This window comes from Hipposideros armiger, unplaced genomic scaffold (genome assembly GCF_001890085.2).
Source record: "Hipposideros armiger isolate ML-2016 unplaced genomic scaffold, ASM189008v1 scaffold_15, whole genome shotgun sequence".
NCBI classification, from domain to species: domain Eukaryota; kingdom Metazoa; phylum Chordata; class Mammalia; order Chiroptera; family Hipposideridae; genus Hipposideros; species Hipposideros armiger.
This window is the reverse complement of record NW_017731365.1, coordinates 3632875-3644973: the sequence shown is the minus strand read 5'-3', so window position 1 is coordinate 3644973 and position 12099 is coordinate 3632875.

Sequence of the window (12099 nt, the reverse complement as noted above, 5' to 3'; positions counted from 1 at the left end):
TTTCTCCTTTCTCGTGTATAAAGGGTATAATTGAGCATAAGTCCTACTCATCCTCCGTCGCCCAGCTCAAATGCAGCCTCCTCCATGAAGCTTCCCTGATGCCCTCAGTCAAGGAGTGCCGGAAGCCTGCCAGTGCCCCCGACTGCTGTGTGTGTGTGTGTGTGTGTGTGTGTGTGTCCGTGTCCTCTTTTTTCTTGTTCACCAGCCCCTGCTTCTCTCTCACATCCTTTTTACTTCCCTCCATCTACCCCCAACTTCTCTGAGCAGCTTTCTGGGTAATCTGGTCTACAGCACAGATGATCAAATGGGGACACTCAGGGACCTGAGAGAGTGATAGGGTTGCCCACTCCTGTCTCCCTGGCCCCCATCAGCTGCCTCATAATCTACAAGTAGGTCCCTTCCCAACGTTATCATTCACCAAGCCCAAATCCACTCTGTAATTCCTCTCCCATCTTAGATGACGGCACAGACCAGGAGTCACATGCCTGGGTTCCAGCCTGCATTCTGTCCCTTCCTGGGCATGAGTCATTGGATGAGTCACTCCGTCTTTGGGGGCCTGAGTTGCCCTCCATCCATAGGATATGTAGGTGCAGGGATAGAAGATTTCACAGTCCCTTTCGGACTCAAGTGTCCTGGGTATCAACATAGGTAGAGAAGGATTTGGGCCTTACTCATGTGGTTCTCCCCTTCTAATCTATAGATAGTGTGTGGTGGTTTGAGGGCTTCTTGAATGTGGCTTTTCCCAGATCAGACCTCTTTCCCACCCAAAAAGATCACAGCAGTCACTCCTCTGTTCTGGAGTGGCTGGCTGGGCTGGAGGCTGAGGCAGGCCCCATGTGAGGCATGCTTGGCACCCTCTTAGCAGAGAGGCTCCGAGCAAGGGCCTCCCAGCTCTGTTGCCTTTAGCTGAGAGGCTCAGAGCTCTTGGCCCAGGAGCCCAAGGGGAGGGATATTTACGGTTTAATAACTAGCCTATTGATTCTCATTTATTTGCCTCCAACGGGGCTTAACTGAGGAAGTGAATGCAAAAGGGCTGTGTTTGTAAATAAGTCTCCAGTTGGCCCCATCACTCAGCCTGCCAGGCCTGCTCCTGAACAGGGAGGTGAGCTGGGTTAATATACTGCTGTGCCCTCTGCTTAGCGGAGCACTGACATGCAGCCACAGGGGCACTAGCCATCAAGCCAACCCACAGGACCCTCCTGAGCTGAAGCCCTCCCCTGTGCTCTTCACAGTTAGCAATGCATTTTCATATCTATGATCTCTTTGGACTGTCTCCTTTAAAGGGGGGAAGAACAGGGGTTAGAGTTCACTTAACCATGAGAACACTGAGACTTACAGAGATTACATATAATTGATTAGAAAACACACTGCCAGGAAAGTGTGGGGAGGCAGGACTGAAACTTGGACAATTTTGCGTAGCTGACTCTATTAGTTAGCTATTGATGGATAATAAAACACCCCAACATTTAGTAGCTTAAAACAAAACAATTATTTATCACGAGTCTATGGGTCAGCTGGGCAGTTTGGCTGATCTTAACTAGGCATGACTGATGTGGGCCAGGCTCAGTCAGCTGTCTGTAGTAAGCTGGAGGATCAGCTGGGACTGGCTGCTGGAGGGTGACCTCAGCTAGGACAGCTGGGCTCTGCTCCACATGGCCCTTACATCCCTCTAGCAGGCTGGCCTGGGTCTGTTCTTGCAAAGGTGGCAGGAGTACAAGAGAGGAAGTGGAAACGCCCAGGCACCTTAACCGGCCTCGGCTTTCATCAAGTTTTCTACTACTGCATTGGCCAGATGCCGCCAGAGCAAGCCAGTGTTGGTGAGCTGTGGATACAGCAAGGTGTGACAAACTGAGGCCATTAATGCAATCAGTCTGCCACCCTGACCCAAGAGCATTACCCTTTCCACTATTTTCCAGCATTCTGTCTATTCCCTCACAAAGAATTAAACAGGGAATCCTGTTGTCTTTCCCCAAGTCTGGGTACAGGAGTCAGTCCTTTTGAGAAGCATGAGGCTTCATCGGGGTGGCAACAGCATGCAGAGCTGAGACCTAGAAGGTTGGGCTTAAGACATGAGGGGCGTTCCAAGGACTGAGGCTGTCCCACAATAGAAAAGACCCCTTAGAAAGGTAGCGAGCTCCCTGTCACTGGAAATGTGTAAGCTCAGATAGGATGCTGACTGCATGGCTGCAGGAGGGATTGTGCCTCCAATGAGACTAGATGCAAACCAGATAAACTCCAAGCTGCCTTCCAGATGCATAAATCCAGAGCTTAGAAAGAGTGGCCGGTTACTGCAGACCCAAGACTGAGGAATGCTGCTATCCAACCCCTGCTGTCTCTCCCAGTCTGGCCCCAGGCATAGCAGGTCCCAAGTGCACGTCCATGAGAGAGCTGCTTTCTAGTAAAGAGCATAACAGCACTAGAGACTCAGAAACCTCCTCTGTAGCCCCATGGAAAAGAAGCAGAGAGTGAAGCTCGGGACAGAAAGCCCAAGCCAGCAGCAGAGAGGCAGCCTGGCAACGTGAAGAGTGTGGACTCTGGAACCGGACACACCTGGCTGGGATTGACCTCAGGCCAACACTTGCTTTCTTCCAACCTCATGCCCTCACCTTTAAAGGGGATAACACTGCCGTGCTGGACGGTTGTGAGGGTTAAATGAGATCATGTACTTGGAAATTTCATGAAATGAAACAGACTCAGCAACAGTATTGTTTTTCTTTTCTTTTGAGTCACAGCAGATAAAAAGCAACAGCTCACATAAAATCCACCTGCCCTCAGGCCCACTGTAACTGCTTGCCCCTGCCTCTGCCCTGCTTGTCCAAAAGGGGGCAGCTCAGACTTCTGGGTGTGGATGGGAGGACATGCCAGTTATAAGGGCGCCACTGGTCAGATCACCCCTCTCACACCCCACCCCATCAGTGGTCATAGCAGGGATGGCTGACCAGGCAGGCCCAGGACTGACTGGAACAATTCACCAACCCCCTGCCCCCTCCTCCAATTCCGGCCTCCGGGAAGCATCCCTTCTCTGTGGCAGGAACTTCATTAATGGAGAGAGAGGTGGGGAGGGGGGAAGAGAAGGCGGTGTATTGACGGCCTTTTCCACTTTCCGGAGCCCTGGGAGGTTTCTCAGATAATAATAGTAACACACCTCGCCTTTGAGCAGAGCCTTCGTATTCTTCCCAAGTCCGCAGAGCTGTCAGTGGAGTAGGCTTAGTGGAAGGGTCCTGTGGCTGCCTGGCTGGCAGGCTGCCTGACTCACCAGCCACCTGACTGACCAACTGACCCATGCAGTGACTGACAGACACAGTGAGTGTCTGACTGACAGATGTGTCAACCAGCTGGCAGACTACTGTCTCACTCACTATCTTGATGGCTGGCACAGGGACTGGCCACCTAACTGGACGATGTACACAGTGAGCATCTGACTGACAGACTCGGAGGTTGGTCAGTGTCATGAGTGAATGAAGCCATATGGTTTGATTGGCTGAAGGCTGTCTCACTAACTCGATGACGGAAACACTGACTTAGTGACTGATTGATACAGTGTCTAAATAATAGACTCATGGGTTGCCTGACTGACTATTTCACTGACCCAGGACTGACCGACTCACCATCTAACTAGTCTGGCTGACAGACTCATGGGTTTCGGGACTAAGAGTGCCTCCCCAACTAACTGGCTGACAGAGAATGTCTATCTGACAGACTAGTTGCCTGGCTGACTGTTTCATCACTAACTTATGACTGTTTGGCTGACAGACTCTCTCACTCATTGACATTATGACTGGCCAACTAACTGACGGACCGATTTACCAACTGACATGCTGATGACTGACCACTCCATGCCCTGATGGGCCTTTCACACCAACCCTCACATCAGCAGGACCTAACGAATGATTGACAGTCAGGTTGACCTAGCAATAACAAACTGACTGCCTGAGAGCAATAACTAAAACACTGGCTGACTCACTCACTCACCACCATACTAACAGCCCAATTCACTAGCTGATTGAAAGCACATAGGCCCACTCAGTGACAGCCAGAGTGACTCACTGGCTTGATGGACTGACCCACTGTTTAACAACTGTGGCTGCCTGGCTGACCCCAGCACTGACAGCTGGCTGACTGGCTGACCACCAACACAGAGCAGCCTGCTGTGCTGACTGACAGGTCTAAAGGGCTGACAGGCTTCCTGGCTGATGGAGGAAAACATTTTTAGGAAACCTGTTGGGTTCTTTGCTCTTTCTCTTCCCTGACCCCTCATCTCTCAGTTCAGCTTTTCTTTTTTTTTACCTCACATTTTTTAAAAATTTTAGTCTTTGTATGCCTCATACATATAAAGGAATATAGATAACATACATGAAAAGCCCAAAGAATGAAAATATTGGGTCATCGGGAAAGTCATGACGCATTTTTGCATTGAAATACATAGAAAACTATGCCATGACTTTCCTGACAGCCCAATAAAATCAATGCCTGTGTGCCAGCACTTAGATCCAGAGCTGGACAAGCAGCCTTCCACGTGCTGTACAATATAGCTACCAGGGGAGCTTTCGACAAACGACTGTGCCCAGGCTCCACCCCCAGGGACACTCATCTAACTGATCTGGGTGGGGCCTGACATCAGTGCCTTTATTTTTTCCAGCTTTATTGAGGTACAAGTGACAAATAAAAAACTGTGCATATATTTAAGGTATACAATGTTATGTACATATACATTATGAAATGATTACCATAATCAGTATAATTAACATATCTATCACCTAACATAGTGGCCATTTTTTTGTGGTGAGAACACTTAAGATCTACTCTCTAGGCACATTTCAAGTATACAATACAGTATTATTAATTATAGTTACCGTGCTGTACATTCGATCTCCGGAACTTGTTCACCCTGCATAACCGAAAAGTAGTGCTCTTTGACAAATGTCTCCCCTTTCCCCCTCCCCCAGCCTCTGGCAACCACCGCTCCACTCACTGTTTCTATGAGTTCAACTTTTTAAGATAATGCCTGATCTCATGTAAATTTACATGAGATCTGTGTCTGGCGTATTTTACTTAGTATAGAGTCCTCAAGGTTCACCCGTGTTATTGCAAATGGCAAGATTTCCTTCTTTTTAAAGGCTGAATGTATATACCACATCTCCTTTATCCATTTATCTGTCAGCAGACACTTAGATTGTTTTCATATCTTAGCTATTGTGAATAATGCTACATGGGAGTGCAGATAGCTCTTGGAAATCCTGATTTCATTTCTTTTATCTATACCCAGAAGTGGGATTGCTGAATCATATGGTAGTTCTATTTTTAGTGTTTTGAGGAGCCTCCACACTGTTTTCCATAATGGCTGCACTAATTTACATCCTGCCATCGGTGCTTTTGAGAAGCCCCCTGAGGAATTCTGATGTGTGGCAAGGTCCCGTGTCCCTGGGCTAGGCCATCACAGTATCTTGGCTTAGCCTCGCTATCTGAAGCATGGTCTGAACCCACAGGATCAGCCTCACCTGGGAGCTTGAAGGAAATGTAGCCCACCCTCGCCTTAGATCCTCTGAATGAGAATCTGTTATTAACAATACTCCGAGGTGACATGTACCTAGATGGTCCCTGCATGCTCCTCCCCAACTGCTCCCCTTGCCCCCAGCCAGAGGACAACACTGTCTCCAGTCTTGTTCATCATCCTCGAGCCTTTCTTTGTGGTTTCACTTCAGCCATTGTGTTTAATTTGCCTGCTTTTGTTCTTCCTATCAATGAGCTCACTCTGCGTACTTTCTTCTGCAATGCTTGTGGTTTATTTTTTGCCCCACGTTTTATTTTCTAGATTTATCCATGTTGTGTGTAGCGATAGCACCTTCGTTTTCACTGCTGTATAGTATTCCACTCCAGTACATGTGGCTATACCACAATTTATTGATACATGCTGAAAACGGACACTTGGGTTATTTCCAATTGTTGTTATCTGGGGGTTTTCTTTGATGCGTTGTTGCTTGCTGCTACACTCATTCTTATCCGTTTCTCTTGGTGCACCTGTGGGAGAGCTCCTCTGTGGGACAGGTAGCCATTGGGAATACATATGTCTGGCTTGTCCAGTAATGTCAAACCCACCCAGGCGCCCATGCGAGTACAGAATGCCCGCTTCTCCTGTCCCTGGCAGCCTGTTCCTCCTCTTTGCGCCGTCTCTCCTCTTCTCTAGGAAGCAGAACAGCACAGATCTGCCCCAACCTCTCCAGCAGCTTCTGCTTCCCACGCCGGGGCCTTGTTTCCCTGAGGACAGGTGGTGAGTCAGGAGTGTCTGGGGTTTGTCTTTACCCCCTGCCTCTTCCCTTCCCTTTCTCTCCTTTTCTGTCTTGGCAGACCAGGCACCTTGGGAAGAGGCCTGTCTGTGTTTTCCTGGCTCCTGGCCTCAGGCTAAAGGACTGTCAAGGTTTTGATGGATTTGGGGGCTGATCAGGGGAAAGAAAAGATGGTATTAGTCAGGGTTCTCCAGAGAAACAGAACCAATAGGAGATATATGTGTGTGTGTGTATATATATATATATATATATATATATATATATATATAGAGAGAGAGAGAGAGAGAGAGAGAGAGAGAGAGAGAGAGAGAGAGTTATTATAGGAATTGTCTCACGCAGTTATGGAGGCAGAGAAGTAACTTGATCTGCCGTCTGCAAGCTGGAAAACCAGGAAAGCCAGTGGTATAATTCAGTTTGCGTCTGAAGGCCTGAGAACTGGAGGGCTGCTAGTGTAATTTCCAAAGTCCAAAGGCCTAAGAACCAAGCACCCCAATGTCTCAGGGCAGAAAAGATGGATGTCCCAACTCAAGAAGAGAGCAAGAATTTGTACTTTTTCTGTCTTTTTGTTATATTTAGGCCCTCAATAGATTGGGTGATGCAACAACCCACATTGTTGAGGGCATCTTGATGCCTTCATCTTAATTCAAATGCTAATCTCTTCCGAAATACCCTCACAGATGCACCCAGAAATACTGTTTACCAGCGATCTGGGCATCCTTTGGCCCAGCGAGGTTAACACATAAAATTAACCATCACAAGTGTGTAACCACAAGAGGCCGTAACACACAATAAGCTTTATCAGGTGGTGCTTGGATGGGGTTGCATTTGAAGGGAAGTCCTTCACAGCATGAGACCACCCGGAGATTGTGGCTTGGGGACTACCATCTAGAGAGAAAGACTGAGAACTCCTAGGGAGAAAGGGGAACTGGTGAAGGGGCTATGTGTCTCGGTGAAGTCATTCTACAGCACATAGGCAGTCTCTGAGTCAGAAGGAAGCCCCAAAGGGCAGCAGTAGCTTAGGGCTTATGACCACAAGGCTCTATTTTATCAATAGCCAGAAAACGTAGGGTGAGGTTTTGCGGTGGGTGGCATCAGGCCACAACTAGTTAAAAATCTACTTATTTGAGTTATTTTTTAAACTATTGGGTATGTAACAATTTGAGTTCAGCACTGTCAGGCTTTTGAGATAGCAGGTCTCCACCTGCAGGGAGAAAAAAAAAACCCTAGGGGCCAATACACAGTGATCATTTGGGGCTCATTTATATAACAGGGTCTTCAGGGGACAAAGGCCAGAGGAGGGCCTCTTTTAGTCTAGAACCCACAGTCCCTAGCAGGTTCAAGGGTGGAGCTGAGGTGAGTCACATGGCCTGACAAGCCTCTATTTGCATCACTGTAAAAATAATGTATAATAAGTAGTACACACAGTATGCCCTCTTTCTTGCTACAAACACCGACTATGCATCAGGCTCTGAGCTAGTTCCTTTGTCTGCCTCCTGGGGCCTTTGGAGAAGTGAGTGCCATCCTGGGCTGCAGCCAGGGCCCCTTACAAGCATCAGCCCTCCTACTGCCCCAGCGAAACTTATCCTGGCCTCCTCTCCCCTATAACCCACAATCTTCTCAAGTGTTGTCCATGCAAATGCCCTTTCCAGGGAGCCATCGAAGTAGAATGGGAAGGAACTGTAGAATCAGATGTGGACTGGTAGCAACAGCAAGCATTAACTGAGCATTTATTATGTGGGAGGCACTATGACGAACATCTTCTACAAACATCTTTTGTCTCCACAACAAGCTTATATAGGATTAGGTCATATTCTATGCATATACAAGTGTGTGTGTGTGTGTGTGTGTGTGTACACAAAAGGTAGCACACTTTGCGTGCTCTTCCACACCTTGCTTTTTTTCTCCCTCTACAATATACCTTGTAGATTATTCCATTTCATGACATATAGAGTGTTCCAGGGTGTGGCTGTACCATAATTTAGCAAACAAGCTTCTCTTGATGGACACTTATATTTTTTCTAATATTCCTTGTACTTCGTTCATGTTGGGGGCAAAAATTCCTAGAGGCTAAATTTTGGTGTTACTTTAAGTAACTCAAGGAGGTGGAGCCACAGGGTGAGGTTCAGGTAGGAAAGGAAAGTCAGAGTTTGATTCTTGGAGGAGGAAGGGATGCGAAAGAAGGGGGAAGCTGAAAGAGCAGGGAGGAGGGAGAGGAAAAGAGGGGTAGGAAGTGCCGTTTCCAGAGGCAGCAGGGTAGAGCTGGGGCTGGGCAGGGCTTTGGGCTGCACCCCAGGGACTTACTGGGGCTGTGCAGGTGGGTGGAGTTGGGGAAGGAGGAGGCAGAGGCCCTGTGTGTGTGTGTTTCCATCTTTCCCAAATTCTGCTCCAAATTGCTGTGCTCCACCTCTCCGTGTACCTCTCCCCTCCCTCCATGCCTCCCCCCAGACCCCCAGCCTGGGAAAACCCAGTCAGAATTAATAAAAGCTGCAGATTGCTTAGAGACAAAGGGTGAGGGATAGAGACAGTTTTGGGGCCAGATATTTCCCTCATGTACAATAATCTGGTGGTGAGGTCTAGAAATAAAACCCCTTTCCTGGAGCCTTTATTAATATTAGCTCCTAATGCATAATTACCTGGCAAGCCCAGGGGGCTGATGCTCCTGTCCCCGCCCCCATTCCTTTCCCCTCGGTTAGGCCACCAGCTCCATGGGACCTCAGGAAGGTGGAGGTACTGGCAGCGGAGGCCGGCTGGCTCTTCTCACACAGGTAGAGCCATTCTGGTGGCCTGGGCTCCTGAGCTACTCGCTGGGGCATTTCACTGCTCTGCATAACCCCAAAGGGTCAGGGTCTGCTGGGGTTCTTCTGGAGAAGCCAGCGTCAGACACTCTTTTGGCTCTCTTGACTGTTGAAGTGGTCACCCTGTGCTTGTGGGGTTGTGACCAGCACGTTTAGTGAGTTCTTGCTGGCCTACCTTCCCGCAGGGCAGCTGCCACCACATCCTCCTGACCCTGAACACTGGAAACCTCTCATGCCTGGACAAGGGATGAGGAACAGCTGGGTCCTGTTCTCTTCCCTGGGGACAGGAGGCTTGTCCCTCTAGGGCAGGGCTTCAGCTCTGCAGCAGTTGCTCTGCGGCATGGGCTAGGTTGTCTGGCAAGTTACTTGTCTTCTTTGACTTCAGTTTCCCCAGCAGGATGATAAGGGTGTGGCCTGAGGATCCTCCTTTGTTGCTTCATATTCTGAGTCTGGTGCTGGCGTCAGGAGTCCCAGAATTAACAGCAACGAAGTCTGAGCAGACCAAAGACCAAGGATGGCGATGTTGAGAAAACCCGGCTCCCCTGCGTCCTCCCATTCATGACGAGGAGCTGCTCTGGCTGCAGTCCTGGATCCTGGCAGGATAAAGAGACACTTTGCATGTGGTGGGAGGAGGTACCTCATTATTCCCACAGCCCACCAAGTTTCCTCCTGCCACCGGGCCCTTGCACATGCTGCTCCCTCTGCCCAGACAGACTGTTCTTCCCTTCCCTCTTTTTTTCTAGCCTTCCTTCAGAACTCAGCCCAAACATCATTTCCTCCAGGAAGCCTTCCCTGACTTCCCCACCGAAATCAGAGCCACAGGGTCCCATATGTCTCCTTCAGAGTGATTCTGAGTCAATAAAATTAAGGGCACACACACAAAAAAGTGACTGTATTTTTCTGTAACTGAGCTTAATTTCTACTCTAAGCCCCCTTTCTTCCTGGATGTTGAACTGTAATCTAAGGCAATTCAGGATCCCCTTGCTTTACCCAGCGCTTCGTCACAATCCCAGAAGGGCCTGGGTATAGAGGAATGGAGGGTGAGACCCCAATGCTTCAGTGTCAGGAAGAGACTGCCATCTGTAGACCTGACACATCTTCATTCCAGTCCCATCTCAGCCCCCACCATCCCCCCAACAGTCATTCTAGCAGCAGCAACCTGACCCCAATGGGCCCTTCCAGGGCGCCTGTTACTCCCCACACAGCCCTGGAGAGACCCCACACAGGCAGGCCTTCTGCTCCCATGTGATGCTAGGCACAGGGAAACTTGGGGGTTTCACTAATTGAGGGTGGTGTGGGTGCAGATCCTTTCACCCTGGCATAGGGATAGGAGAGGCAGGGAGGCAGCTGCAGGGCCTGTCTTCAGGGACCCACCAGCCTCTCACGCCCCTGCCTCGCCCTTCCACTCCCTCCCCTCCTTTGCCGCACGGAGACTGTTCCTGGGGTCTGGGGAGAATGTGAGGTGCCATCTCGCAGAGCTTCCCAGCTACACGTGCAATCTGCTGCTTCTGCCCTGAGATGTTCCGAAACTGGCTGTTCTGCTGCATCATCCTGGTGGTCAGAGGGGGGGGGCAGGGGAGACCAGAGATACCAGGAAGAGATTAGCCTAGAATAGGCACACCAGAGGCAGAATGCCTTAGCAATTACGGTAAGTGGGGGTTCTGGGGCCCGACAGCCCGGGTTCAAATCCTGCTCTGCTGCCTGCCGGCTGTGCAACAGTGGACACGTTACTTCACCCCTCTGGTCCTTGGTTTCCTTTTCCATAGATGGGGACACTAACAGTGTCTGCCTGAGTCAGGATTAAATGAGGTGAAACACACAAAGAGCTGAGCACAGTGCCCTCATGAAAGCACTGTCCTTTCCTTTAAAATACCGTGCCCCCGTCACATAAAACTATATTGTTTGGTGAGTATTTGATTAATGTCCATTTTCCCCACCACACTGTGAGCACCAGGACAGTGGGGACAAGGTTGCTTTGTTGGGATACTTGCTGATTTGGGGATCACAACTGTGTCGCCTGAGTGCTGACACTCTATGGACACTGCTCTTTCTCTTTGCATCCCTGCCAGGCCTGCACACGCCTGACCACGACCTTGCCCACCTGTCCTGACACCCTCATTTAGATAACTCTCCCCACACCAGGCTCGCCACAGCCCCCATTTGAGAGTGGCTCCACCTTCCCCACCCAGAGCAAGCCCCTTGAGACCAGGAGCTGCATCCAGCTCCCCTCTGTCTCCCGGACTGGGCCCAGCTGAGGGGCTCCAGGTAAAGTTGATCTCAGTCTTCTTTTATTTGAGCCCCACAACAGCCCAGAAAAGGAAGCAAAGCAGATCCTATCCCCACGTTATAGATGGAACTCACGCTTAGATTAAGCGACATGCTCGATAGCACACAGCTGCTGAGAAGAGTTGGGACTGGAATTCAGGCCTCAAGATACCCAGCCTCTGTTCCCCTCTTGCCCCCAAGGAGCTCGCACTCTGGATGGGAAGACAGGATGGGACAGAGGAGCCATTCAGAAGACCATGGCAGACAAGAGCCAGGTTACCTTGGCTGGCGTGGGCCTCCTGGGCACCTCTTCCCAGCATGAGTGAGGAAAGCACCACAGGTAAGAGAGCAGCCTGAGCAGTGGCCCAGGTGGGTCAGGGGAGGAAAAGGCCAGGCCTGGACTGCCAGAGGCCTCGAGCGCCAGGATGAGGCAGGGCAAGGCCTTCCCAGAGCCCTGAAAATGGCCCGAGTTCCCAGCCCACCTGCCCATGGCTTAGGCCAAGGAAATGGGGCACCCACAGGCTTCACCCCAAGCAAGCCCAGCTCCATTAGCCGAGTTCCCAAGGGCCTACTGTGTGCACGTCTCCATCACCCCTTGCCCTCCTCAGCCTTCACCATGATGGCAATTAGATGTCAAAGGTCCAGAGTGGGAAGAGGGCTCCTGAAGACCACCCAGCAAGCCAGTGCTGAGCCACGGGACTGGGTCCACAAGGAGCCCCAGAGGCTCTGCCCTTAGCTTTGAAGCTGTTATCTCA